The sequence below is a fragment of the Fukomys damarensis genome, unplaced genomic scaffold, assembly GCF_012274545.1.
Source record: "Fukomys damarensis isolate Sample0158 unplaced genomic scaffold, DMR_v1.0_HiC HiC_scaffold_24, whole genome shotgun sequence".
Classification (NCBI taxonomy): Eukaryota; Metazoa; Chordata; class Mammalia; order Rodentia; family Bathyergidae; genus Fukomys; species Fukomys damarensis.
The window spans coordinates 51,711,157-51,717,739 of NW_022900936.1; positions in this window are offsets into that span (position 1 = coordinate 51,711,157).

The window sequence follows — 6,583 nt, forward strand, 5'->3', positions numbered from 1 at the left end:
CTTTCACACTCATTCATTCACACTGAATTGGGATCACTTAACTCCACTCACCTTCTTTCTCCTTGGAGCAACCTCTCTGTGGACAACTACTACCTGTCCTTAGTTGATAACTACGGAATGGCATGAAAACCTCATGTCCTGAAGCCCTGCTCCTTCTGCCTTTTCTCTCTGAGGTCTATAATGGCCCCATGGAATTGCTCTGTGCTCTTCTGCCCTACTTCCTTGCTCTTTCATAAATTCAGGTGACAGCTCATTCCACCAGAGAGAACTACTAGTGGATAGAGGTCTTCATAGATCCCTTCTGCTTTTCTTGTCTTCTCCAACTTTTGACAATATTCTCAGTAAAATCCCTACCTCTTTGCTCCATGAAAGGACATAATGTTCTTCAGTGCAACTTGTAGACTACAGAGCAATACACAAATGCAGTTTATTATCATTTCTGATTTCTTCAGATGACCCAAGCCGGGCCTGCTGGGGAGTGCTTATGATACATGTTTCTAGAAAAGGAGACAAGATTATGGTTTTACAAATAAAGTTCCCTTTCTCATTCTAAAAGTAGATATTAGCTGAGAAATTGAAAAGTCTATAAAAGCAGAAAATAGCCTAAATCTGACCATCAGAAAGCAGAAATTTACCTTGCTTTATTCCTGTCTTTTTAGCTATGGATATTTTCTTACAGGTATGGTTATATTCTGTCTATAATATTGCAATCTATCTTTTAAAATTAACATTATAGTACAAAACATGCTACTATATGTCCCATATCTTATAAAACCAAATATTTTATTAAAAATTTATATAATAAAAATGTCAGCATCATTAATCTTTAAGCTTTTAAAGATATTTAGAAGTCCCATTTAAAACACTTGTAAATTTCTCTAGCAATCCCCTCAGATTGAAACCTGTATTCAAACTCACTATTAAAAATAAAAATTAGTACATTAAGTAGGTAAATTGTATGATATGAAACTTGTATCTCAGTAAAGCTTCTATTTTTATTTTCATTAAGTTTATTGGTAATTTTTAGGTATACAGTACATTACATTCATCATTGGGATCTTGTACCTTTACATGATATATCTTGGTTCTTATTTTTCCCCCGTACCCCTGCCCTCCCTTCACCCCCTCCACCCTTCCCTATTTACAAAGACCTTGTTTCCATTTTTTTCTTTTCTTCTCATTTTTTCTTTTCCCTTCTTTCCTTTCCCCTACCGTTCCCACTTCCTCTACTAAGCTTTTATTTTTAAAATACAATAAAAACAAACATATAAATAAATATTGCATAGTTTTTCTTACATGAGAAATACAAAATAAAAATAAAGAGCAAAATAAAAGGTAAATAATAGGAAACAGGGAGATAAATCTTTTGCAAATGGAAAGGGAACCAACAGATGGAGGGGGGAAGAGGAAGTAAAAACAAGATGTGCTCTATGTACTTGTAACAACCCCCCACGATGAATGTAATCATTATGTTTGTCAAATATGTATTAACAAAGCTTTTAAAAATTTAAAATACAATAACAGACAAATACAGACGCTTTCTCTGCTCAACACGATTGTATCATAAGCCTTCATACTGATGCAGAATGATTTATTGAAATATTAAGTTGTGTTTTGGCCTGTGCATTTTTCTCTGTCTTTATCTCAGTTTAGTTTCAAGATTTTGTATTTCCTTTCTCCAGAGACACTTGTATGACCAGTAGAAGCTACATGAAGCACATTCTTTTCTCAGTTTGGATAAAAACTTAAACTCACCAAAGAGTTTGTGTGTAGTATCCCAAAGAGGGACAAGAGAAAAAGAGCCTTTAAAGATTTAAAGTTTGGACGGGGCCAGGGCAAGAGTTGTTCTCTAGCCTGGGTAGAAGCTAAGGGTACAGGAGGAACAGAACACTGTAGTATGTGGCTCTGGACTGGGATACAGTACAGGGCTGAGTCCCAGGCCTACACATAACCAAGCCTCACCCCAACTTGCCTTGCCTGAGTGGTACTGCCTAATCATAGACCCCTGAGAATCCCTTCATGGGCTGGCACAGGTTCCAGGGGAAAGTGGGTTGGCTCTAGGGTAACCAGAGTGGCTTCCCAAAAGCTTTATGATTTTAAGAGAATCTGAGAATTTTGCATGAATTTATTCAGGGATGAGGAGTTCCAGTAAACACAGACTGATTTGTTGCCTGTCTGTAGGAATACCACTGTGGACTCAGGTTTAAATGAGTTTACAGGACAGAAAGAAATGTAATTGTTTTTACTAAGAATGCTCATGTGTAGTATGAATACTATAGCCATATAGATTGTAATTATTTTATAAATATCACTTCTTAGATAATTTTACTAATTAATTTTTAAAATGAAGATCCTCTCTCCCGATGATGGAGTAATATTGATACATTTTATAGCTGGAAGGGATCTTGAAGATCTAGTCCAACTCCTCCATTTTACAGATTAAACACTCGAACCTTTAGAAGGTGAGGTAAATTCTTCAGAAACACAGAGTTGAGCCTAGGGTAAAATCAGGTATCTTCACTCCAAGGCAATGTGCCTCTACTTTCTTGCAGTCACCACTTCAAAGCTCTAGTAAGTGCTCGGATGAGTTATCTCGACCTGCTAGGCAGGCTTGTAGTTGTCCACTCAGTGGACACAGATACTGAACTGGATAATTATCATATCTGTCCTTGTGATAAAGCTCGGCTTTACTGTGGTGAACTAGAAGGGTGAACTTTCACATTCGTATAGTTCATCAGAACATTATTGTTAACCAAAACCACACATCTACTACAGCACTTCTTCAAAGAATAGAAGCAAACAATTGTCATCATTTTAAAATATGGTAATATTTAAAAAGCACCTTATTCCTTCATGTGTGTCTCTCGGCACTTCTATAGTAACATACCAAACATATACTTTAACGTACAGGTTTTTTAATGAAAATAAAATTTCATTACAAGATAATTAGAAACAATTTTTAAATGCACCATGTATTATGGTCTTAAAAGAATACAGACATACAGTTTTTTCTTTCCATAACATGACAGTGATGTAATCCAGAAGAACCAACAGAAATGAAAACAAAAGATGAAAAGGGTCAGAAATATTGTGAAACCAAAGGCATGATACATTGTATTGTGCAATGGTTAGTTTTACATTAGGATAAGTACTAACGTGAAAGATTAAGATGCAATAGTAGATGTTTTTCTTTGTGGTATGCTGGATGGAAAAAATCAGTATGGAGTGGTGTAAGTGTGTATAGTTTGTTGTCACACATGCAGAATTGTTTTTCTCTTTCTTGACATTCTTTGTATGCTGGTTAAACATTTGTTACAAATTTTGTCACCATTTAAGCACTTTTTTTACTCACTAACTTAGAAGCAACTGAAGCAATTTTAAATTCCCACTCAGGGAAAAGAAAACTGCGATTAGAAGAAAACATATTTACTTTGATTTATTCCTATCAATACATCTTAATTTAAATATATAGTTTTCTGATTGTCCTTTTGTTCAATAATTGTGAATACACAGTATGTTATTTTGTTGAAGGAATCAAATACAATCATTATCTGGTAACTTCACTACATTTTATATCTTAGTTTTTTTCAGTTTTCTGTATAATAGTGGTTTTTCTCATCATGAAAATATAAATGTATTCACAGTTCTCTTTAGTAAACAGATCATTTTATGAAATTACTAAATCATAAATGCTGAAGGTAAAGCTCAGAAAACAGGGACATCAGAAAACAGTTTCACTGGGCAAGACCTCATAAAGTCAAAAGATCTTGAAGAAATTTCCTCAGCTCAATACTAGGTCCTGAGAATTTTATGAGATTTGTATAACTTGATTTTCTTAATAAACCCAGATTTGGTCAATTCAAGGACGTAATCCATGTTTGTTAAATTCTCTAAGAGAAAATTACTGAATTGCTCTTGAGACATAGTAGTTACATATGTAAAGTGCAACTGTTATAGGGGTTAAAAGAAACATTAAAACACCTAGCACACAACCTAGTGAATGATGAGGATGCCCGTGGTGATGACACAAAGGAAGCGGAAGAAGAGAGCAAAGACAAGGAAAATGCTAGAATCACAGGGATTAGAAACTCTGTGTCGAGATCAGTGTATTTTTCTCTGAGATCAAAGGCACTCAAGGGAGAATTAGAAGGCATTTGGTTAATAGTAAATCAAAGCAAAATGAATTAAGCAGAATACTACTAATACTTAAGCCTTCAACCCAGAGGATACAGTAGATCTATCTCTCTCCTAAGGTATACCTGCTTTGCAGAGAGGACAAACTGTTACTATTCCAACACCTAAAACAGTGCCTGGCAAATGGTAGCCCCTTAGTAAATAGTTCGTGAAGGCATACGTAGTGTTTCCCAACCCATAGACAATCCTGTACTGGAGAAATGGTAATCCCTATATCTTTGGTTCACCTGTCTAGAGACTGAGTAAATATATTTCTCCTTTCCATTTCTCCCAAATTCCCACACTGTATGAACATAGAATTTCTTCAGTTATATAATCAAATGGTTCACATTTCTCTGTTACAACCATTTTTAGACACTTTAATTAAACTCACAAAAATCTGGTTTCCAAATTCTGTAAGTTCTGTCTTAGAATCTAACTTAATTAACTTAAGGAAGAAATGGGCTAGATGCTCCTAAAATTCATGTCTTCTTTTTCCTGGACACTCACCTAGACTGCTTTTTTCATAACCCATTCAGCTAGGTATTCCATATCATTGAGTTCTAGCCATTGAAAAGTGTATAAGTGATGAACACTTCTTCCAAACCTGGCCCATAAGATCCTCCTATTTTCAAGTCAGGGCTCTAATTTCATTCTAGATGAAACAGAGAATCCAATGATCCTAGAAAGTGGCAGAACCAGGACAAAGCCTGGATCTCTGAGTTTTCACCCTTCCTTCCTGCCAACATATATGAAAATGTTGATCTATTGGATTGTAATATGAATGATAAATACACCTTCATTATGTTAAGCCACTGAGATTTGGGGATTATTAGCCTGGCTAATTTAGTACTATCCTCATTTTACTCCATTTCCTATTATGTGTGAGTGTAGAACTTGGAATGGTTACCTATGATTTTTACCTAAATCCTTTCCTCTTAAGATGACATCTTAGTCACTTTCTATATCACTGGGATAAAATGTTGAACACTCACAAATTAATGGAAGAGATTTATTTTATCTCACATTTTAGAAGTTTCAGTCATTGCATGGTTGGCCAGCTTCAGGCTGATGTGGTATGGTGGGTCTGATGAACAGCTGTCACTTCATGGCAGCCAAAAAGGGAGAGTGAAAGGAAAAGCCAGCAAGAGAGTTATAGCTTTTAGGTCATGTCCCTAGTGACCTGCCCCTTGTGATTAGACTGTCCTATCTCAAGTCAGCTATAGTATCCTATAATCCTCCCAAAAGCCCTGCCTATAATCACACAAGGGTTTTGGGGGAAAAAAACCATAATATTCTGTCCATGGCCCTCAAATGACTCATCCACATCTCTCCATGTAAAATGCATTTAGTCCGTCTCTAAGAGATTCCAAAGTCCTAACAGTTCCAGAATGGCTAAAAAGTCCAAGTATAAAATTTCCTCTGAAACTCTAAGCAAATGCTTCATTTTGAGCTCTTTAACAATCAAAAAGAAAGTTATACACTTCCAAACATGCAATGCCACAGGATAAACATTCCCATTTCAAAAGGGTGGAAGAGGAGGATAGTTAGGAATGGGATCAAAGCAAGAATGAAAGCATGGAGGGCAAACATTAAATACTGTAGCTCATGTCCAACACCCACATCAAGCTGTGGTAAGATATGAACTCCAAAGAGCTTAGGTAGCCTTGCCCCAAAGGCATTGCTGTTGTTTGTAGCCCTTATGGATTTTCTCTTGGGCTGGCTTTGCTCACATCTTGCAGCTTTCCTAAGATGTTCCACATTCCTGGCTTTTCCAACATTCTGGGGTCTCCAATGCACTTTCAGCTTCCATCTCACAACTTAATGCACTGACTTCTCAAGGGCCTTCTTATGAAATCTTGGTAGAAGCCTTCCTAATCTCACAACTTTTGTATTCTGCATGACTGTAAAACCAGCACCATGTGGATAATGCCAAGGTCTGCTGGTAGCCCCTGCAGTAGCCAGGCCCACTTGGGCCATATCTCTAGAGGCCTCCAAATGTCTGGAGGGCTTAGCACTGTGAACCATGTCCTGGTGAACAATTCCCTGGGCTGTTGTTCTGGAAAGTAATGCCCTGGGGCTCTCTTCACAAAGTCTTTCACTTTTGCAATTTTGAACCTGCAAAGGGTGGAATCTTGCTGACTTGCCTACAAGGCATTTTTCTTATTTTCCTCATCCAAAGTACTTAGCTTCTCTTTTATATTTTTTTTTTGCATTTTTATTTGTAGTATATAATGATTGCATTCATTGTGGTACATATACATAACACATCTTAAATCTTTTTACATTCCCTTCCCTTTCTTCTTCTCCCTCCCTCCATCTCTCAGCCCCCTTCCCATGTGCAAAAGATCTATTTCCCTGTTTCTTATTAACTGTCACTTATTTTGCTCTTTTTTTTTTTTTTTTTTTT